Source organism: Ornithodoros turicata, chromosome 5, assembly GCF_037126465.1.
Source record: "Ornithodoros turicata isolate Travis chromosome 5, ASM3712646v1, whole genome shotgun sequence".
Taxonomy (NCBI): Eukaryota; Metazoa; Arthropoda; class Arachnida; order Ixodida; family Argasidae; genus Ornithodoros; species Ornithodoros turicata.
This window is the reverse complement of record NC_088205.1, coordinates 4670374-4694624: the sequence shown is the minus strand read 5'-3', so window position 1 is coordinate 4694624 and position 24251 is coordinate 4670374. Positions and strand designations below refer to the sequence as shown.

General features: G+C 45.9%; 1 protein-coding gene and 1 long non-coding RNA gene across 2 annotated transcripts in view; one reads left to right on the top strand and one right to left on the bottom strand.

Annotated features, from left to right (window-relative positions):
* Positions 1 to 24251, top strand: part of LOC135393815 (uncharacterized) — a 327498-nt gene that overhangs the window by 88499 nt on the left and 214748 nt on the right. The window contains exon 2 of the long non-coding RNA XR_010422724.1: positions 16247 to 16356. This is a non-coding gene — a long non-coding RNA (uncharacterized LOC135393815). The remainder of the gene's footprint in view (positions 1 to 16246; positions 16357 to 24251) is intronic.
* The window catches only part of LOC135393814 (cell adhesion molecule Dscam1-like), a 221588-nt gene that overhangs the window by 85517 nt on the left and 111820 nt on the right, over positions 1 to 24251 (bottom strand). The gene's annotated exons all lie outside the window — the stretch shown is intronic.

Here is a 24251-nt window from a genome sequence, read left to right as displayed (position 1 = left end):
CACGTCGTTTTACAGTACCACAAGGTATCAGCCTGATGGGGACCAAAGCACTTGACTCCGGAACTCAAGGAACGTCGCACGGACGCCTGTCAGAGGCTGTTAGCCACGAAGCTGAGAGCGACGATTTCTTGCAACGTGTTGTCACTGGCGACGAATGTTGTGTGCACTGTTTCCAGCCGGAAACCAAGATTGGCGGCATTCCACTTCACCGAAACCAAAGAAGCTTCCGTCGGCCGGCAAGGTAATGCTGACTGTTTTCTGGTATGCAAAAGGCCCAATCGTGGAGCACTACATGCCCAAGGGAGACACTGTCAACAGCCATTCATACAGTGAACTTCTCCAGAAACAGTTGAAGCCCGCGATAAAATCTAAAGACCGTGGCTTACTCAGTTCTGGCACGCTGCTACAGCATGACAATGCGCGACCGCACACAGCTCGTGCGACGGTGGAAAAAATTAAGGACCTTCGTCTGGAGTGTCTTCCCCATCCCCTATATTCTCCGGACCTTGCGCCCAGCGACTATCACCTATTTGACCCACTCAAAGAAGCGCTAGATGGGAAAAAATATTAAGGTTACTTTTTGAGTGAGCTTCGTACTTCCCTTTGTAAAGCGGGTAAACATCTCTAGAACATTTTTAGCGCGTGCAGCGCTAGCAACGCGATAAACATCCATTCTGGCACAAAATAGCCCGCATCTTGCATTCCTCAGGCAACATACGAGTCAAACTCTCAGCGGCAGCAGGGCGTTTTACGATCGACTGACTCGTACCACGTTTCCATTTCTAGCGACAGCTCTGCTCGTTGTCATTCACAAACGCATCGCACTGTTTTCTCAAGCACAGTAATCCCCAGGCGTCTTCACTGAAGCATGTTTTCTTTCATCCGCGTTGACAAATGCGATCGCTCCGTGTCTCCCTCTGTCGGCGTTGGCACAAACGGCCCCTGTAGGACAGAGCCGTCTTCGCGTATCTCTGCAGAAACACACGCCTCTTGTTGATCGTATACGTTCGCCACGAGGAGATGAATTAGTTTAGGAAATAAATCATTCTTTGTGTTGGCGCTCTCCATCAACGTGGCGGAAGACGTGTGGACATCAAACGGGTGGGAGGAAGAACGAAAGACATTATGTGTAACCCTTCCGGTTTCAATACAACCGCTTTTACAAATTGCTGGCGGCTTTGCGACTTTCACTGTTCAGTGTTAGTTAAAGATCCATCCCTGTTTCTCCAACCACACACGACTGGGCAATCCTGGTACGACCAGAAGTGTGCGTAGATGCAGGGCAGCAGTACACCGGAGTGCAGGGGTGAATGCAACGGTAAGTCGTAAACGACGCACAAGTGACGTAAAGAGGCGAGGGAAACCGCATGGCATTTCAAATAATAAAGTTGGGTCAACAGCCTACAGAAGCGACCACCGGATGATGTCATGACGCCATACCTGATGGGCCCAGGGCGACGTCAACGCGGACAAGAGGGAGCGTCTATCGCCGTTTGAAAGTGTGATGGAGAATACTGAGCGGTCATGGTGGGCCGCAGCAGCTGCCCGATCCGCTACCTCAATCCCTCTTAATCCAATGTGGCTAGGGACCCATTGGAGGGTCAGCCGGTGGCCCCTGTCTTCTAAAACCTTGGGCGTCGTCAAGATGTTCACTACCAGCGGAGCCAAGGAGCCGCGGATGCCCATGTTGTCTATGCACTGCAGCACTGCCCGCGAATCTGTGTAAACCACCCAGAGGCGGGGACTGGTCTTTCGAGCAGTTGGGACAGTTACTGTCTAAAAGTAATCAAGTTACAGTTAGTTCTTTTTCGTAAAAGTAACTTAGGTACAGCTAGTTACTGCTTTCAGAATGTAATTAGTTACAGTTAAGGTTAAGTAACTCAGTGAGTTCGCTATACAGTTACTTTGCGTACAAGCCAGAACGGACAACCGTATGCGCACAGGCAAACAAAATGCTATACTCGTAAAGATGACTTAAGACTCTGAAGTACCATCTGAACGAGTTGTCTTTCAACAATCGTTTTTCGAATTTTTTATCACTAATCTTCCCACGCTTGAGTTCAAAGATGTCTCTGCCAACACTGAAGCGCCTTTCGGCCGGAGCACCTCGTGGAATTTGGGGTGTTGAACAGCACGAAGAGCTTCCTTAAACCCGGAAAGTCACTCAGAGAGAACATGGAGCTGCGGTTGCTCTGTCTCCACCTCTCCAGTTCCTCCTCGTTGAAGGAATGCTGGAGCTGAAAGATGTCGTTGTCGTCACCTTCTTTGGTTGACAGCACCACAGTCGGCAGATCGGTTCTTCTCCATCGTCTTGTATTCTCTTGTATTCCTCCGAACGCCAGCTCCCTTTGCATCCCATCCAGCCACGAAGACATCAATTGCGTTGAAGAACACTCTCACGTAGTAACTGAGTCACAGTAAATAGTTACCGAACATCGGTAACTAGTTACAGTTAACAGTTACCTTTTCAAGAAAACTAACTAGTTACAAAACCTAATAAAATGAGTTGGTCCCCAGGTCTGCTTTCGAGAATGGTAGCCATTTGCTGAGGTAAGCGTCGATTTCTAGCATCCAGTGTTGGGTATTATGGGCTCACGTTCGGCATTCCGCACGTGGTCAAAAGGATTACCCTGCGGTAAAAAAAAAGAGCATGTCGCTATAAAATACGGGGTAACAAGAGTTACCTGTGTAACTATGGTTGTTAGAATGAAAAAGCGAAGCTTAGACAACGACGGAGAATGTTTTCACAAACCCGACCCGAGGTCGAAGCTGGCTCGGGTTCGTTTGAAGCTCGCGCCACGTCAGCATGTTGCTTAGAGCGGCGTTACCTGATGATTCCTTCTCACACCTGTATTTAATTTAATATTTATCCCGGCTCCTTTCTAACGAGTAACGCCGCCGGCTCATTAACTCTTGAAGCACAGTAAACCTCCGATAAAGTCGACAGAGCAGAAAAAAAAATTCCATGTAAGCAGCAATTCTAGGTACAAGGTGAAGCGGAAGTGCTACAAAAACAGTGACAGTATACCTTCGGAAACACCGCAGGAGGATATATATGCATCAGAGCCGTGCCGATGGGTTAGGAAGGGGGAGGGGAGCGTTCGCCCAGAGGGGGCGCCGGGGGGCAGGTTCTGGGAGCTAGGTTGGGCAATAAACCGAGAACTAAGGGAATTTTGAGCTCGGAACGGCATAGGAGCTTTTTGGTTGTTTACGTTTTTTTTTTTCATTGACCACATAAAAATATTAATGCAAACAAACCTTAAAGGTAAGGATTTTGACTTGATCTCAATTTCTATGACAAACAGAGAGAGCGAGAGAGAAAATATGTAAGCTGCGTTTGCCGTACGTGATTCCGCAAGGTCACTATCGACACCAAGAGGTGTCGGTTGGCAGGAGCCTTCAAATAATCGGGTTCCAACGGCATGCATTTCGGTCGGGAATGCGTGTGACCTCGAATGAAGCGATAACTGGGGAAAAGCGATTTCGTTTTAACCGTATTTTACTGTATCTAGCCAAACCTCTCGTCGAACAAAATTTCCTACAGCGCCAGCGGACACCGTCTTATCACTGCATACGAAGACGGTCTTGCAACATACGCGACAGAGGGCTGGCGAATAATGTTTCGCACGCTGCCTCCCGGAAAAGACAAACCGTCTTAAAAACACAGATAGTGATACGTCAACACACCGCTGAGCTTACGATGGAAAGAGAAGGCAATCAAACAGAAGGTAAAAAACGACGTGAAAGACGACGAAGGAGGCGCAACAGTGAAATCGGTCACGAGGCAATCTTCTTGCCACTGTCGCCCGTTGAAATTGCATCATGTACTGGGGCAGTTGACTCGTCAAGAATTCAGCTGCGGGCGAGACGCTTCTGGTAATATAAACCCACGCACGCACACGAAGCGAGGCATACGGTGCCACGCCCTTCCTTTTTTTTTTTTTTTTCTTCCTCTCCTTTTTCTGCGGATGCCAAAAGAGCGCAGCTGCCGAAAAGAAATGGTCCAGTTTGAAATTCTAGGCGCGTTCTTTAACGACGGCAAACTGAAGGAAAACTATTTTGGACGTGCGAAAAATTCGAAACGCTCGCGAAAGCCTCGCTGTTTTGTGCTCCTCGCGCCACTGCAGTTTGTTGAATCGAAATGGATGTACATTGTTTAAGCTTTCTCGCGTCGATGTCACGAATATCACGGAACGTGTTTATTTTCTTCTTATATCTTTTATTACTCCTCGTAACCTCCCAAAACGAAAGCGAGCCATATATGTGTGGAAGGGTTGAAAAAAAGAAGAAAAAAACGGTGACGAGAATTTTTTGTTGGCGGGACAGCTGGGGTTCTACGCAGCGTACAGTCATGTCCAGGTGGAGAGAAGGCCGCAGGAAAGCGGGGGAGGCAGGCGGAAAAAACTCCTCTCCCACCGGCTGTACCGTCTGAGGTTTTCCCTGGGTTTTTCTGTAGATTTTGCAGACTTGGGTAATGAGTGACCCTAAATATGAGTCATCATAATGACCCTAAAGCGTGTAAGATCCCTACGCTGTTCCGATGAGAGCCAACAAGCTCGAAACGGTCGACCGCAGCAAGGACTGTGGCACGCTTGACTTGTAAACATATACCTCACGTGCAGCCTAATTGAAATTATGATATAATTTATAATATATATTTATATAGAAGTTATTCATAGTTAGGCGGTTGGAGGTAACGACCGGCAATCTGACGAACTCGTTGTTTTTAATTGCGATATTAGAAATAAAAACGTAATGCTCCTTTGCATCAACCATCACGACGCTTTTCTCTTTTTTCAAGTAACACATTTTTGCGAATATTGGTGAGACACAGTATTGTCACATGATGCTCACTGGCCTCAGAACCCCTACTTCTTACGCAAGCCTTTTTCCTACATATTCGCGTGGAGAGAGGAGCAGGAAAACGGAGATGTTCAATGATGAGTTCTAGAGTTTCCCCTTTCGTTCAATCAAAATTCAGTAAAAAAAAAAAAAATGAAAAGAAAAACGTTACAAAAGGTCCAACAGAATCGACGGAGCCGCCATACAACGCTTCACTTTCCTTTCCTTTCCTTTTTAGAGCTGAGCAAGGAAAGAGGTCTTTTGAAAGCATTTCCAAACGAAATATCGGATAACGTTTCAAACGTATGCCAGAGTTTTAAGCTGCTTCCAATTTCACCAGCCATCAGCCTTTATCCAACTTCCACTGGAGCCGAGTGTCCTTTTTCACTTTCTCCAATCTCTGACAATAGAGTAGTGGTGAAAAACGATCTCCTCTTCGTCTATTGTTCCTGCCAAACAGCAAGTTTTACGTTGCAGCTACTTACAATTCCCGCCTGGACGGTTTCGGACCCTTATCGGCGCTTTGCACTCTGATCTGTCGTGGGCGGATAGCGGGAAGGCGAGCAGAGTCGGGCCGGCAACTCTTCAGGGATGCAACGCAAATGTCTGTTTCACGTTGCAGAAAGGCAATTTACAATCTTATCGGCCTGTGTCGTTTTTACAGGCAACTCGGGTTGCGAGGGCGTCTTCCCAGCGCTCCGACGCGGCGTTGCGAAAACATGGTTTGAAGCACGGCGATAGCAGCCCCATTCTCGGTCCTTGGTGTGTTGTACGTTGAAGAAAAGGGGACCATTAAAAATGGGCAATGAAAATAAACGAGCTGAGGGAAGTTGATAGGACGCCTGTGTTCAGGGATGATAAGGCACGAGTCAGATTTTGATATTCCCGCAATCATTATAAATGTGGAATCTTGTTTCAAACATGCATATAACATTTACCGATACCGTATCACTGTTTGGTGTGGCTGAGAAATATTGGCTTTTGCGAGTTGAGCTTTGCGGAGAATTTGGTTCCACTACTTGTATGTTTCGACGCTTTAAGTTCTCACTTAGCTAATCGGTTAATTAATTAATCATCTAATTAGTTTACTCAAGTAAAGACATCCTCGGGGTGTTTTTTTTTTTTTTTTTTTTTCAAGCCATGGCGGAGGTTGAACGACGTCAGATCTAACTTCTTTCTTGACTTCCTCGACGTGAACCAATCGTGAAATCTACGTTCGCGAGGAGTATGTCCGATTTAAGTGGACGTGCTGTCGTTGTTTCAGAAGGTAGTTTACTCGACTATTTCTAGCATCTACTTGAACTATACGATATTCGAAAATTTTCCTCCTATCAAGCACGGTGAACGAAAACGAAGTTGGCTTCTCCGCATAATGACGTGAACCGTGGCAGAGTACCCTTTCAAGGAGAACAACAGGGGAGCGCCTTGAAACGGTCGCGGTAGTTTTTTCATGTCGTCAGAAGGCGCAAACCTCTCAAACAAAATGACACCCGACAAGAATGTAACATTTTTCATGGGCTACGAATACCAAACACAGCTATGTTAAATTCATACCGCAAAGACAGATGTTTTGCACTAAGGTCTTTGTGGAGCACAGAAACAAAGGTAGTTCAACATTCTGTCAATTGCAACAAGGTATTATAATAATCAGTAGTACGACACGGCTTCACTTGGATGTCTGTAACAGATTGTTACACAACTATGCAGGTTCGCAAAAAGGTGGTGAACAGAACAACTGAGCAATTTACCATGCTTTTTCAAGTAGCTCAAACATGTTAGGTGCCCTCTTAGATGTATTGATGTATTTTAAGTTGTGCTCAATCTATGGTGTGTACTATACGCTCTAACTCTATATTACATGCTAGCTTAGGACACGAATTATTATCATGTGTACACCTGAACTGACTTGGTCGCGAGTTGTGAACACCCCACCCAAACCCCCACCCACCCCCACTCACACGACATCTTTCAACTTTCTCAAATTACCCCCCCCCCCCCACGAGTTTCGGGGCTCGTCACGACGACGGCTGGTTTCCTAAGCTACCCAGTCACATGCATATTTACTCGAATCCCTCACTCTATATTGCCCCCTCAGAGAGTTTCACAACCGAAAGTCAGGAGATTTACCCGATTCACGCGAAAACAACGGAAGAAACAAATATTACGCACAATCCGATCACACTGTGCCCAGAAAGCCTGAAACTGAGAGGTCTACAAACAAATACACGTATGCTATAGCAATACATACATCAGTATATCTTCTGCTCGCAACGAGACAGGTTTGAAATGCAGACCTCTAGTTTCTCGTGTGTGTCTTTTTTCTTGTTATTCTCTTGTTATCTTTTCCGCGGCTCTTTCGTATCGCATGCTACAACACCTCTTGTTGGGGCAAGATCATAAATCACGTCGAAATTATGAAAAAAAAGGGGGGGGTCTGAGAAAAACAAATATCTTACCCATGGAAAAGACGGCACATTTCTCCATGCGCCGCAGCTCTGCGTTGCCTCGCGGATAGAGAACGATGAGAAGCCCAACGGATTGAAGTGTGCATGAGAACTTTCCAGCTTTTGGTTTTCCAAAGCCCGTTCCAGACTAACGGATGTCTGTGTTTCTGCTGGGCGCTCGAGGGTTTCTTTCAACTTCCAGGGCATGTATTTGTTTTACCGCGAGCAATATAAACGTCGACGTTGGCCTTTTCCAACAACCGGATATCTCGGGGGTTTTTCAAATCGATAAGGAATGTACAGGAAAAGAAACAGTCGAACTCTGACGAAGTCGAAGGTTAGTGTTCTACCTTTTGCGGTTGCATGAAGCGGCAAACTGTTTGGGACACGCTACCGTGCAGTGTGGTACTGAGGGTTAGGTTTGCCGTCGCAGCTTTGTGAACGTGCGACGGTAAGATTTTTATCTATTTCTGTCTGCAAGAGCGGCGCCGAGATTAAAGCGCCAAGACAATTCGATGCATAATGCAAACGTCGACTCTTTTAATGACTAAATAGTTAGACTAAATCTTATACCGCTCTTGCAGGCTAATGTTCCTGACCATCAGGTAAGTCAGTCAGTATTCAAAGATAATCATTGCTGTACAAATCCAATACAAAATAAATCAATTATTCTTTGACGTGATCCATTTTGACCTTGAGGATCGCGCCCAGGGTGAAGAGATATCTAATAAGAATATGTCTGTTTTCAAAAAAAGCGTGCACGGCAAGTTAATTTTTGGCAAAAGGGCAAGGGTGCAGGCCAGCTGGTACATGGTGAAAAATTGGAACCCGAGAAAGGGACATTTAATTTTTGTCAATTTCAGGTCCCTGCGTTTTCTTTCAGTACGCGAACCCAGTACAGCCTCTTGCGAACAGTAACGTATGGTCTACCAATAAAACTTTATTTCCAGATGGCGAATTTTATGAGAACTAAAATCGTGCTTCCCTCCAAGCTCCATTACCTATCACACGGCGCTACTGCTGCTGCTTTCCGGTGTCGTCAAAGAAGAGCGCGAATTCAACCGTAACCGCTCGGATGCGTGAATTCTTACATAACTATAGCATAAAACCAACCCAGATGATGATCCCGCTCCTTCTACGGCGTGATTCTTTCTCCTTTTCGTTTATTTATTTATTTATTTTTGTTTGATGCATTGTTGCTCGTAATTACTTTACCATCAAATTTTCGCTTCCATAGAACGTGTACTGGACCCTCTTTTTATTTCTTTTAAACACGATTATCATCATCATTTCTTCAAGAAGCCAACACTGTACTTTATGGCGCGCTCGCGCATCAAATAGAGCACATAAATGAGGTTTTTCCTCCGCGCCTACAGTTTTACGGTAGTATCCTAGCGTTTTGTCTACGACTACCCCGTGAGACGGTCGTAAAAACTACGACCAATTTCTTCACAAGCGTAACGGCACTTTGCACTTCATAACGTGGAATCGGAACCATAAATATATTGTTGCGAAAAACCGGAAAGTATGCTCGGCTGTGTTGCAGGCAGCAGCTGTTGGAACAGGTCGTGAAGATGGACGTGCTGTGAAGCCCATTTTTCTTGTGGTGGGAAAATGTTACTATAAAAATACTGAACGTGCGTCAGGTGCGCAGCTGTTTATATCCATACAGCACGTATTCGGTAAGAGATGTTGTGTGGAGAAGCAATTTTTCAGGCCTTCAAGTTACGGCACCCGTGACTTGTGTGCAACGCGGTATGAATTGGAAAAAATTGTGTTGGCAACGTGCAAGCGACAGTGCGTGGTTGCCACATGTCGCTGTCACGGATGCGTTGGATGAGGGAGGCACAGTGCGGATAAGTAGAGTCGAGGGGAGGGCGTCGAGTTACTGCGAAAGCTGATGAATTCGTAATAGTAGTAACTTCTTACTGCTCAACCAGTTATTATTAAGCAAAGCTGATAACAAAGGTAAATCGTGGTTTTATGTCGCGAGGGAGGATGGTCTGTCCGGTGGGTACTGCGCCTGAGAGTAGAGGACCCGAAACGCTAGGACTACCGTGTGTCCAGTCGTCCATCATCAACGTGTCGTCCTCATTCTCTTCATGGTGTCAATGCGGACGTAAAACGCATGCACCGCTCCGCGATTGAAAGGGGGGGGGGTGATGTGGCGGCACGTGGACGACGACGACGCGCCTCTGCTGCCGCGCGCTACTGCGCCTGACAGCCAGTTCTACCGGCACCGTCCTTGCGTGAGGCAACGCATATCTGCCATCTGGGACATTCCATCATCGCCTGTCAGGACTCATGTACAGGAACACCACCTCCTCTACAAATGCATGCAGCGGTCCCTCTCCGCACACGGCTTATGTAATAGGTCTATCGTAACAACGAACGAACATCGTTCTTTCGCAGCAACTCATTTATTGGGTGGAGAACATTGTGCAGCGAAAAACGAAAAGAAAAAAAAATCGGGGGTCACCTCAGTGCTCCTTTAAGCAATTGCGTGCTTAGTAGTAAAAAAAGAAAAAAAGAAATGCTGTTGTGAAAAGGGAACTCACGTTCTCTTTCCTTCTCAATTGTATTCGGGCGTTTGCAGACGACACGCAAACGCAGATTCTCGCCGGCTGCGAAAGCGACGCTAGCCAGCGTGGGCGGCCCTCGGAATTTTCAAGAAATAGTGTGCGCACCCAAAACTCAAAAGCGTAGTTACCTCCCCCTATTATTTTTTTTTCGCCAACATCAAACAACATCTAAAGCGTAGTTCGCGTTTTGGCCTTTCACAGTGGCAAAGACGTTTCTTCTTTGAGGCTCCAAAACGCGGCCTCCCATGCAAAGGCTATCTAACTCTCACCAGTTCCAACGGTAGCATTCTAAAGGTTAGCACCATCTTGTTGTAGTGACGGAAGCTTGACAAACAACCCTCCCTAGGCCCTCCTAACTGTGTGGACTCTATTTTGAGTACCTGCATCGTGGACTTGATGGCGTTTTTTTTTTTAATATTTTAACTATTATCTTCTCCCTTCGAGAAAACTGAGCCACGCGTGTAAAGACAACGTAAATTATCGTCATCATCGTGTTTTACGCGTGCGGCTCGCTCTTTTAAAGACGCGAGGCAGTAGTATAACATATATAACAAGAAACGAACAAAAGCAGATCATCGCACTTCAAAAAAGAAGCTTCATCATCGCGATACTCATCGGGGGCCCCAAAATAACGGGGAGCCAAAAGCATTCTTCACGTTCCGAACGGGGACAGTGGCTAGAAGGAGCCAGAAGGCCATCATCTGTCAGATGGCGTCGAGAGCAGTTATCCATCGACGATATTCTCCGCCGTTTATCATACCACCGAGATATAGCTTCTCTTCCAATGTCCATCTCTCCAGTTTTTTTTTGTTTTTTTTTCTCGTGTATATATATAGCCGTATATATCTGAACGCGTACCAACCTATATATTTCCCGCCAAGCGCTCGGGGCCTTGCAGTGGGTGATTTGATATGATTTAGAGATACTTCTCCGAACAAAGATTCTCTCGGTAACAGAGAGATGTAATCTTTGATGTCAGAAAGTTATTCTTTCTGTGTTTGGATAGCCGGTGCGCCGGTCAAGAAGGAGGTGAGTTATATCGGTGTTGTTAATGTTAGTAGTTCTTCTTTGTAGGACGTATTGGACCAGAGTGTGACGGGGGGGTTCTCTGGGCCCTATTTATATCGTTGATCAGCACAATGAAGTTCTCGGGTTCAGTGATTTGGGATTTAATAGGTAACCCTAACATCGTAGTAATGGAGGCATGTAACGGTAGAACAATTTGCTCGAAGTGGCGAAACCGTGGTCATTCAGAACGTGGTCACGTGAGACGAGCGCGTATAAGATTTACACGCATCCGCGTGGTATCCGCAAATGCAATATACGCGACTGCATCTGCAACCGCGGTAGTTGGAATTGGTGTACCCGCATTGAGTATATAGAACAACAAATAAATCGTGACGATGACCTGGGGTGATTCCCCACTGGAGAGCTGTACACTACCCCATTACACGCGAAACATTAGACTGAGATACGAGAATGAACAGTATGATTATATTTTGCGCCAGAGAGTCTCAAATCAAACTCAAACTCAAGAATGAATAGTATAGAATAGAATAGAATAGCAATAGAAAGAACAAGATGGAAACGTAGGTTGCACTGGTGCGACGAGAATGAAGTTAAAGTTATGTGCAAGTACAACAATTGAGTGTATACGCACATCCGCCGTCATTGGATGCGTAGGGTACAAACTACACGACGAAAATTTTACATTGCAATCGCAAATTCTTCCAGCAATATTATGTCATCCACAGTTGCAACGGATGGCACACTTCGAAAACCACTTTGGATTCGCTGCGTCCCCTTAATAATGGTTCTCCATGGAGGGCGTCGACGGAGACACTATAAAGGTCATTTTCCGATACGCGTGGATATGGGCGCGTACTGCAGAGGCGTGCGGTATTATCCGCATTTTATCCGCCCGCGCGGATTTTGAAGCGTTTTATTTCTACGTGGGAACTAGGATATTTGCGCTGAAGATTTTTTTCTTCTTAGGAGAACGGCCATACACCAAACAAACAAGCCACACATACAAACTAACAATAAACAAATCCTTCGATATCATTCTGTCAACATGTTTCTTATGCAGTATACCCTGTATTATCTTTGTATATGCAAAATCCCATTGTACAATATTATCATAATCTGAATACACCTTTCAGGTGGAAACCCCTTTCGCTTTCTATTCTTTTGTGTAAAAATGCAAAGGTGTGATTGTGATGCAGTAGAAAAAAAAAAAACTTTATCCCATATTGACATGAGTTTGGGAAAGTACCTTGACAAATGTTTACATGTTTACGATAGTGTTCACCCCCCCCCCCCACACACACACACACACTACACTGGGAATTGTTTCATTTCAATTGTTTTTTCTAACTGGGAGTTGTTTCATTGAATGACAGCGCGACTCGCTCCTCTGGTCTACGACATTCTTCGGAGCGTCGGATTTTTCATTTTTCGACAACGCAATCTGCTACAATTCATTTTATTTTTCGAGAAAGTGGGTCGCGATCAGTGTACACCACCAGAGCAGAAATCAAACGGGCAAATAAAGGCACAGCAGAAGAAGAAATCAAATGAAAAAGAAAACGAACCTCCGCTGCATAAAGAGCTACTTTGCATTGCCAATAAACGAACTCCTCCTTTTAGTTTCTTATACACCTACCCCTTTCGAGAACGCGTACGTTGAAATCATCGAAATGTATTCAGCATTATGCGTTTCGATGGGACTGCCGCGGACGAAACTCCCGTCTTCTGCCACGCACACAATCAAAAATGTAATCAAGAAAGAAAAGTAACAAAATAACATAATTGACATACCGTAGTATTTGGACTGACGGAACACACAAGTGATGGTCTGTTTCTGGGACAGTTATTACTGTCAAAGATAGAGCACACGCTTTATTTACATCTGCTTATAGAATGCAGTTTTCAAAAATACCTACAACGTTCATGTCATGCTGCGCACATTTGCGTAAGCTCTACGTTTGCTTACTCTCCTATCGAGACATCGTTCCATTGGATATAATTTGGGTTTAGATATAATTTTGATATAGTTTGTTGGTCAGCTTCAATAGAATAAACACAGGTGTGTTGCTAAAGCACACTGTTTGTTTACTCCCATGTTGATCAACGGATGTGGCAATATAATAGGAAACCAAAGTAGTAGTTCAAGATTTGTTTGTCGGCAAATTTCCTCATTCATCATCATTAATTTATCTGTTGTGGTGGTTTCTCGGAAGGCGCTGAACATATTCAACACATCCGAAATACATGTCACGCATGTTCACTAAATACGTGGAATATATTTCAGCCAAGTAGTACATTTAGCCATATAGTTACAGAATACATTTTAGCCATATAGTTTATTGCCAAGCATCCTCATCAGTCGCAGACTCAACGGGCGCCTTCCGCCTGCACCGGCGGGGTCGTTCGCACCCCCTATGTGGACCTTCGACCGACCCACAACGATAACACGCATCCCCGGCCTCCCTCGCAAGCATGACACAACTACGGTGGTCGCGCGGCAGCTCGCGTTGGAGCACGTTTACTCGCTTCATGACCAGTGAGTACCCATTTACACCGATGGCTCGGTGATACCAGGCGGGTCGGCAGCAGCCTTCTACGTGCCTCACGCCCACTGCAGCCGCGGGTTCAAACTCCCGTACGAGACTTCATCCACCGAAACCGAAATGATCGCCATTCATGAAGCCCTGAAGTTCATCTCAACATCCGTTACCGCACCATGGACCATCTTTACAGACAGCAAGGCGGCGCTAGAGGTGCTGTCATCATTATCGATCCCCCTTGTTCAGGACATTGGCGCGCTCATCGTTCAGTGCCTCAGCTGTCTCGCCCGCGCGGGCCACAGCGTTTGGCTTCAGTGGGTCCCCGGTCACACATCCGCCGACGCCGCTGCGAAGCAGGCCCACACTTCTGCAACATTGTTATCGGTCCCGCTATCACCCTCGTCATGCCGACTCCACATACGCCGCATGTGCGCCCAGCACACTCGCCTCTTCACTGAGAGCGCCGTCCCAGCCCGCACTTTCCTTCATTCCACCGATCCCAAGATGGAGCTCACCATCCCACTGAGCCTCTCTCGAAGGGAGAGCTCACTCCTTCACCGCCTACGACTCAACGTCGCCAAGACCCCATCGCGCCAGTTCCTCATGGGCAACATAGGTTCCCCACTATGCACGAAATGTGGTGTGGTGGCCGACACTACCCACCTCCTCCTGCACTGCCGGCTTTACTCCTCAGCCAGAGCCGCACTTGAGCAACAGCTCACACACCTTGGCCTGCACCTCACGCCGCGGACCTTACTCGGCCCCGTGCAGCGCGCCCGACAGTGCGTAGTCACCAGACTGCTCCTCCGTTACCTCGCTGAAACCGACCTACTGGTCGCCCTGTGAACCGGACTGTGCCCGCCTGGGTACTCTCTCTCTCTTTTTGGGGGGAATAGCAAGCCGACACCCTGTCAGGCTGACCTTTCCCTCGTTCCTCTTCTTTGTTATCATTAAACATATCCCCCCCCCTCATCAGTGTATTTGTTGTTGCTAAGCAACAGCGTTCACCGCTGGAGGCAAAGGCATAAGTGTCGAACGTTGTGACATGCTGTGATCTTGATGACTGTAATACTTACGACGAGTAACTGATGGCTAATGTGGGAGTGTTCCTGTCCAGTATGCGCTAACCAGACATGTACAAGATACCTCAAAAGTATTTGCGGTTGCTAGTACGAATTTTTATACCCGCTCTCATCTCTAATGAGCAGGGCGATGAAATGATTGAGGAAATGAGATGAAATCTGTTTCTAGAAGGTTTTAGAGCGTGTATAGAATCAAATCAAATCAACTGAAAATAAGATAGCAAATACTGCCGCGAAATTGTAATTAAGGTAGAGTATAAATACTTCAAAATTAAACTCATTAAGTTAGAGTACCAAATACTTCCAAAAGTATTTAGGACACACTTAAGATACTTCGGTAGTCGTCGTAGAAAACCTCGTCAACGTGGACGGGTAGAAATCCAGCGAACCGGTAAGATAGTATGAAGCGAACTGCCCCAGGACGAGAGACACCGATATTTTGAATAGATATAGATATATATATATATAGATATATAGAATAGATATTCGAAATATCGGCTGCTCTCGCCCTGAGTCAATTCCCTTCATCCCGTGAACGTATGTTTGACACAAGTTTGAATTTGAGAACACGTGAGAATGATGTCTTCCCGGTCGAAAGCATCTTTTTCTCGGGTAAGCAACGCTTGTATTTGACTGAAATATTATTATCGGTTTCCGAAATATGTTCGAAAAACGACCGAAGGTACGGCGTATGGTATACCATGGTACAGGAGTGAGCGCTCTTCTATATCGTTGGCCGTTCCAGCACCACCACCACCGACAGATAAATTAATGATGATGAATGGGGAAATTCGCCACATAAAGTGCGGCACACTACCCCAAGGCACAATGGGAACCAACACACAAACACATAAACCAAGTTCCTGTAAACTTGGCATTCATGTCAGCTGTACTATTCCACAAAAAACGCCTTCATTCTGCATGTTCACATATTCTTGTGTGTGTTTTGTATAAAGCTGCGCAGCGCATGCAAATGAAGGGTACATTGATACGAATATTCAGTCCATGTTCTGTACCATATCTATACGCTTCAAAAGCTGTAGTTTGTATATATCAATTGTGCAAATATGGTTTTATGGCGAGCAAACACCTCACTAATAACTACATCAAAATCGAGTTTACATTATAATTGCTCACTGACAAAAAAAAAAAAAAAAAAACACTAAGTCGCACAATAGAATTTTTTGCGAAGCGAAAGCACAGGTTCAAAAGTACGTTTGAACTTCAACGTGCACCAACTCGGCTGGCGTTTCACTTCATTTCACGAATTTTATTTTACGTACTTTTGCACGAAACAAATAACTCCCAGATCTGCATGAATGCGTTTGCGCTTTTCAAGATAATTTCCCTAAAAGAGTATAAACAACGAAGACTGTTAAGAGCATCAACTGTTTACTATATACAAATTAAAAACAAGACTTTCGTGCAGTAGGCTACACTTCTTCAGGTTTCAAAAATTATTCTAAGAACTTATATAACTTTATAACTGATATAACTTATAACTTTGGTTAACGGTGGCAACGCGTGCGAATTTAATACAATAGGTAGATCGTGTCGTTTGCGATTGCTGAGACTATGCTGTCGATGGAGTACAGCTATCGTTCGAGTGGAATTATATATGGTTTGATGAAGTGATTTTGGAGGCTCAATTATTGACATTTATTAATACATATGTCCAACTAGATAATGCAATTGCGAAATAAAAGGCTGATTGGAAATCTTTCCAGATGATGGTGATGATAAAGATAAGAACAAACACCTATACAGGAGGAAAAATGCACAAACAGAAAATGGGAAAGGAAAAATAAACAAGGAAATGATGTAGCGACTACCAATGGTAAGTAACAGTCCAGCAGATGGGGAAAACTTCTCATGTGTCGAAAAGTCACAAAATATGTAGTTGCTGGGAAACGTTGGATCGCTCTCAAGGCAGAAGATTGATCGTGTCCAGACAAGCAGTCTTTCGAGAATTACTGCTTCATGCCATTAGTTATTGTCGTCTTAATTTAACCACGCAAACGCTTAGCTCACGACAAGCTCTACAGTCGATATTCTTACGCTATACACAACGCTTATACACGCTATAAACGTCTTTTGAGACCTCCCGTAGAATGCAACTGTCACAGCCAACTGAATACGCAGGTTCTTATTTAGGGTTACCTGCAGCGCGAACCCCTACTTCCAGGACTTGTACATTCTTCTCCAGTTGCACTACTCTCCTTACAGGACGAATGGAACCGAACCAGAAAGAGGTCATTCCGTATCACTTCTCGCCGGCATGCAGCGTCGGACCGATTCATTAACGTTCGCTCCCTGTAAGGTGTCTAATGACCACCTTGCACGCATCCTCAACGCTAGGACCTGGTCGCACGTACGAAACAATATTCCGCTAGACCACACACAAGGACGTCTCCAACTAAAGGGCTCGCGACAGCTGTGAACTGGAACGCCAAACTTTTAAATTGGAAGGTCAGATGAAATCAATGGACCCTGCAGGCACGGCGATGGAATCTCACCCTCAACAAGTCCCGCTCACCGAACTAACGAATTGCAGTAATTCCTATAGACGAGAGGGTATCCCTGACGCTTGGGGAGAGGACGGTGAATATTTAATCGTTACCTTCTCTTAGGGTGCGCGTTTACGAACACCATTAGATCGCCAAGCGGCCAACCAATCACCAATGGAAATTCGTATTCAAATGAGTCTCACTCCGACCTGCTGGAGTACGTCGGTCAAGTTGACGAGATTTACAAGTTTGAGGGGGGGCGAAGAGTACGGTGTGGTAGGAACGTTGAGGAGCATGGAGCGATATTTGGAGCGGGTGGTGTATGCTCAACACGATCCGGTGAAGTAGTATATACCTAGGTGTACTACCGGTCTGATGCGGTAGGATAAGTGCGGGGCAAACTGAAGCGCGCGAATAGGGCGAGGTACAGCTGGTGCATGGTTGAAGGGAAACGCGCGAAACATCGTGCGGTCGGTCTTGCGCTTGCCTCACCCAACCGACACAGATCGTCTCCGTTCGTGGGACTCTACCTCAACTAAAATGTGTCCGCACTGCAGCCTACGGAGAACCAACATGTTTGTTTGTTTGTAAGAAGAAAAAAAAAAGGATGAGAAATTGAACACGTCTCCTGACGTGTTCTGCTACTCCTAACATAAACCTCCCCCAACCAAAAAGAAAAAAGAAAAGACCTTATACTTCTCCAGTCCCCTACTCGCAAGTTCACTATTCACAAATTCGATATTCACAAGTTCACTATTCAGAGATTCCCTACGCGCAAGTCCACTGTTCACAGCCTCACCGATCCCAAGATCACTAGTTTAGAAGAGCTTGCACAGGGAATCCTAGAAGGGTGTATCCATCTCACAGCTCTGAACAAATTTCACAGATGCCGCCAAGACAGCATCCCTCCTGTTCGGTGCCCAAAGTCCCAACACCTTCACTATATCGACCCTGCTGCCTGCCTGGACCCTGCTGTCCAGTCTATCAAGTGTAGCTTTCAGGGTAGCTTTTTGTGATGCATGCCTAGTGTAGGGCATTAGAATATGCTTACTATCCTCCACCGTTGAACAAACCGAACAATACGATTAGTCGGCCCTTCCAACTAAATGGAGAAAGCAACCACCATTGTTTTGTTTGAATGCAGCATTGCTGGCATATTCGCTAACTATAGACTGTACACTGAGCTAGTGGCTATAGTGCAGTTCGGTCAGCGCCATCTACACCGTCTCAGTGTCCTAATTACAGAATGTGGCGCGGTAGTGCTCTTGGCGCCGCGTTGTGGAGCTGTTCGCCAACGTCGACATAGCGCTCCTACATTTCTGCTAGTAAGGAAAACATGCGTTCTCCTTAAGAAATGAGTTGCAACGCTGTTCGGCCGTAAGCTCTTCGGCCTCGGTGAAGACGAGCTGCTGCGTCGGTGATAATTTCGAGCTTCCGGCTTAATCGCTTACTTACACGTCTAAAGAGCTAACTAGTGGCGGGAAACTCAAAAAGACGGGCACGTGACACATTGCGCGTGACTTATGCTACACCCTTCACGTATCGCGCGAAGAGCGCCAGTGCACGTGTTTTATTACGTTCCCTTCTCGACGAGTGCCCCGTCCCTCATTAGCTAGCTACGCGTGCAAGCGATTAAGCCCCGGATGGAACGCACTCACAGACTCGCGTCTTTCAAAGTTAAATTAATTATGTATTCTGAATTACCATGCACGCAAAGACGGGTTTCGCCCCTCATGCAATAGCAAGGCAGCTTAGAACTGACGAAGGAGCTCGAGATTGAACGCAGTGGCCCTTCGGAGTTGCAGATGACAAACTCCAAAGCTTAGCATTTTCGCTAGCTATACTCGCCTAGGAAAATATATGGGTTTGCGTGATAATATAGCGTAGACGCAAGCGAGTTAGTGGATGAAATCGAAAATGAATTTGAACGGTTGTGCCGCGTCTGTCTTTGTGACTTCGCCTATATAGCTCGGGCCTTCTTCATGATGGTTTTGCGTATCAGCATCTATAGGGACAATGACTACTACTTTTAAGACTAGACTTACTGGGTGTTGTATACTTTCTGCAGAACAAATTGGAGCTATCAGTGTAAGCGAAGAACAAAGCTTACCAGAAACGGCAAAGCGGAAAGAGTTGCTTACTCTATATTTACACTTCCTTTTCCCTTTTCTATAGAGCGCGGAAGGAAACTTCAGTTGTGCTGAGCCTCCGTAGAAGCAATCACGCAACAATGATCGGCTATAAACTTGAGGACAGTAATTCGGAAACGCAAATGGCACTTGCTGCCGCACAATACTTCCTGACAAATTCTCCGCGATGATTTTGCAAAAGTTACAACCTTTCTGAAGTCATGAGATGGATCTAGATTAAAAAAAAAAAAAAATGGACGTAATAATTCCAACCCGTACCCGGAGAAGAACACTAATGGGAAGCAAGGAACAAGGAAGCAAGAGCAACACAACGACCTTGCACAGAGCAGTTCCGGCCCATGTTTCTCGAGCGACTCGCTCGAACGAAATTCATTTCGCCCTCGCCGTTGCCCGTCTCGGTGCAATGGAGCGTACGCAGCTCAGCCCAGGAAGAAAGGGATCTCCCTTCGCTTTCTTTCAGGCAGCGATCGGCCAACTCCGCGGCTTCCCGGTTCGCCGCGGCTGAAAGCGTGCGCCGGGGAACGCGGGCGCGGGCGCGCGCGCGCTTCCATCGCGGTCCAGTTCCTCCCACGACGCTTTATCGTGGTGTCCCACTTCCGATGCTGAATTGGCCTTCATCATATCGCGGGGTAGTCACTGCCAAGAATATTGGCTTCAAGGCCGATAGATGGATATTTAGGATGGTAATGTCAGGGCGTGACCCGCGCGCGGGGAAATTATAATAGGTAAAGATGGGCGTTGGGGGGGGGGGGGGGGGGGGGCGTTGAACGATTGGGTTGTGGGAATTTTCGAATTAGTGTTGACATGAACTAAACTCTGCAGTACGTTATATATAGGTCCTGACTTTTTCGGGTTTTATTTTTGGCCAAATTCGGGGGGTAAAAATCGGGTGATATTTTTCATTTGAAAATTCGGGTTACATCCCGTTACGGCATATTCTGTCGTCAGGAATTCGGGTGCATTCGGATGATTTTTATTTGTTTAATAAAAATTTGTCTTAACATGGAGCTAATGTTTAGCAATGTTATCAAACTTTATTTTAATGCACGCTTATGAGTGTGCCACGCGACCCGGATGTTTTCGGGTAGATTCGGGTTAAACCCGAATTTTACAGATTTCGTTCGGGGGGTAAATATCGGGCGGATACGGGTTTAACCCTAAAAAGTCAGGCCCTAGTTATATACCGCCGAGCATTGTGACTGAAATGAATATTGTGAGAAAGGAAATCGCCCCCATCTGCGCAATAATTGTCATCATGAAAGATGGAAGTCTCCCCAGCGACTTCCAGGGGGCGCCATCTGAAGGGATAAACCAGTCACAAACCAGTGCTGGAAGTCGCTGGGGAGGCGTGCTAGCTTATAGCTCAATTGGTAGAGCCCTGGACAGGCAATCCAGAAGATGTGGGTTCGAGTCCTACAACTGGCTAACCTTTTTAGTGACTTCCATTTTTCATCGTTAATTTCTTAGGCAAATTGAGGCTTTGTATGTATTTGTCCCTTCTATGTTGCTCCAGCCTCAGAACATCAGTTCTCTCATGCTCAATTGTCATCATATTGGTCACCTTGATCGTCACCAGCATCCTTCGGTGATTAATTCCTCGATGAAAAACTTTCAACGCATCAAATGCCAGTCTTAACCTAACACCAGCTCCCGTGGCTCAGTGGTTAGCGTGCTGGCCATGTCACGTCGAGACTGGGAGGTACCCGGGTTCGAATCCCGGTGCCGGCTGTGCTGTCTGGGGTTTTTCCTGGGTTTTCCTCAGACGCTTTCAGACATATGTCGGCACAGTTCCCTTAGAAGTCGGCCCAGGACGCACATTCCCCCAGGGCGTGAGTCGTGACGTTGCCCACATACGTGAGGCCGACAACGGCAAGCCCTACCACCACCACCACCACCATCTTAACCTAACAATATAAAGCTCTCCCAACTGGGCTCTATGTAACAGAGCTGTTCAATACAACGCGACATCACAGGGTGGTGCATTTACACTTTGTTGTATTCGTCACTTGACCTTTACCCAGTTAGCAGTGGCAACCCCAAAGATAACTTGACCGTTGATCCACTTGATCTATGACCATAACAGCAGGAAGTGTTATGTTGTTTTGTGCTTGACACATCTTTGTGAAGCTTGAACGCGCCTCTCGAAAAGATATCCTGCATAATGAGCAATACGTGGAGTCTCAAAGTTACGAAGACATTACTCAAGCACATGAACATGATATAATGTGATGACGATTAGCATTAGGAAAGAAAGCTAGCAGTAGCCAGCCAAAGCCGGATGTTCCCCCACCCCCCACCCCCTCTGGCTCCTCGAACTCTATTATTCCCAGTCTTGGGTACAATAAAATAAAAATGAATGAATGAATGAATGAATGAAACCTTGGCGAAACCCACGTCCCTATATTCCATTTCTTGTACCTATCATCATCGTAATCAAAGAAAAGTTCGAAGTCGTTGTCAAGACTACAGCGAAAATAACAATGCTGAAAAAAGAAAGGTCGGTAGACCTTATCTTTTTATGACCTCCCTCCCGGCGTTAACCTCTTGGAAGAGATACTGGTAAAAGAGCGAGCGAAAAGAAACAGGGAATATATCGCGGAACCTCCATTCAATACCGTTACGAGTTCGCCTAACCCTTGCTATCTTGAAGCTGTCAGTTGACATAATTGAGGTTGTGATCACATATTCGGATGCGACGATTGGTGGCCTTTCGATCAGTGGCAGCGCAGCGAGATGGATGCCGCGATTAGTGGCAACAGGAGAGGGGAACCCCTGGAACACTCTCCTACCTATTCGCCACTTGTTAAGACTCAGCCATGTAAAGTGGAAGCGGAGGAAAACGCATATTCCGCGAACTCCGAGTCATCACCGCTGCGATCAATACAAGTATTGAATAATGGCTGCCAGCTTAACGTTTCAGGCAACAGCTTGTGCCTAAGTGAGGTCGACTGCGCCCGCCTTTGTGTAATGAACGGAGGAGTAACATTTGCAAGCGCTTTCGTAGATTGAAATATTATATTTCTAGCGCTGTTGAATTATCGATTCCACGTTATGATGATTCGTAAACGTGAAGCTTCAAAATAGAATTTTGCTGCCTGTTTTAGCCGTTACTAAAACTAAAAATCCTTAATCTATCCTTAATTCTCAGCTATGTTCTGGAATTCTATGGAACTGGTCTCAGCTGTGTTTCGTACGACCGTATTCGCACAACTTCTTTTAAAGCGAGAGCTTTACAGGGCCAACCACGGTGTAGGTTTGTCCGTAGCTTCATAGGGTCACGTCACACCACAACAAACGCCACGTAACACAGAGTTTCGATAGAATTTACCGTGAACGATGCAAAGCTACCGCATTTAAAAATGTTTAGCACAGTGCCCACACGTGCAACCAATATTTATTCACTTCGCATCCAGTTTTTAATCTCGTGCTGAAGATCCAATATCGTTAGATTCGTGGCTTCTCGGAACGTAATGGGAAGATAATGTTTGGCGAACACACGATATACAGTCGAAGGGGGCAGCGGCACTTCGTCGCAAGCTGCGTCAAACAAATGTGGAAGGTAATTATTTGCGTCAATGTGAACCTGCACTCGAAGTTTTACAGCGAAGGAGGGAATAGACGCGGGGAAAATTGGCACCCCGAATATCGAGTCTGCTCCGGTTCTGACGTCACTGCAGGCGTCTTCGCTAATGAGGCAGCGCGGGAGAGGTCACGTGCTTACGGGTACCAATAGGAATGGCCCTCTCTCCTCTGACGTCAGAGATTGCCGCGTACGTGTGCTCCGGGGTTTAAATCTTGCCGAGCATGAGGAGTGGAACGATGATTCTTTTTCTCTCAACACTTCGGTGCGCAGTACCAAGTGTGCATGATGTAATGAAGCGCGTTTATCAACACATATAAAAAACGTGAAAATATTGAAGACTATAAAATGCAAATAAAACACAAAGATATTGAAGAATATAAAAATACAAACAAGTTAAACGATAAAAAATGAAGCGTCGCAACCCGTCGAATGTTTGGTGCCATTGAGACCTACAAATGTCGTCTTCGATTACATGTTTGTCCTACCACCACCACGAAGGAAATTGAAGTTTCTGAATTTCGCCATGTCGCAAACGTGCTCCAAAGGCATCCAGCAGAATCGGCGCAGCCATAGAGGAATCTCGACATAACGTCCAGCGCACGCTACAATCTTTCCCCATGGAATTTTTCCTTCTCGTTCAGTGTGGCCATAAATACGAGAACAGTTAGATTCCAAGCCTATTTTACCTTCACGCACAGCTAGAGGGAACGAAAAAAGCTTGGGGGAAATATTTAAATCCCTCTAAACATTTCTACGCTACTTATGTTGTGCGAGGAATTCGAACCAAGAAACATGATAAGCGGCCAGAAACAGAGAGTCTCGTTATATATTTTTGCTTTAGATTCCTTTCATGCGTATCGTACACGTAGAGAGACATACGAAACGCTGTTGTATCATGAATTATTTCTGTTTGTCGGATATTATCTGCTTGGTAACTCCAGTTGACCGTTCTTGTGCTCGCTTGAGGGAAACCTCTCCCCTGCGATGCTGCCGATGCAATAAGAAAGTAAAGACAAACTAATTATCCACGTCCTGCTGAACTCTGTCATCATACCTGTAGTAATCAAAAGCTGCACAGTTCTACGCGTTGCACTGCAATACGTGTTAGCAATGCATCCAGAAGCGTTAAAGGTCGTTGGTTGCGAATGGCAAATAAAGGGCTAAACGCATGGAGCGTTTTTCCGTCGTTTTCAGGACGCGGGCGCGCTCGGCGTGCGTGTGACCTCGTAAAAACCAGTTTTTCAACGCGCGCGGAGGGCGTACGCCGGAATCTGTCGACTACAGATATTCGCTCTCGTCTGGGCGCGTTTTCCGAGAAGTAGACAGAACCATGGCCGTCGTGCGGCAGACAAGGTGGCGTATGAGCAGCTCGCATAAATTTTTGGGACAATATCCATCACACTAAATTTACGTGAACATTTTAATGGTATCTGGAATGAAGGAACGCAGGAACTACAGGAAAGAAGAGCATCGGCACGTTCTAACAGATATT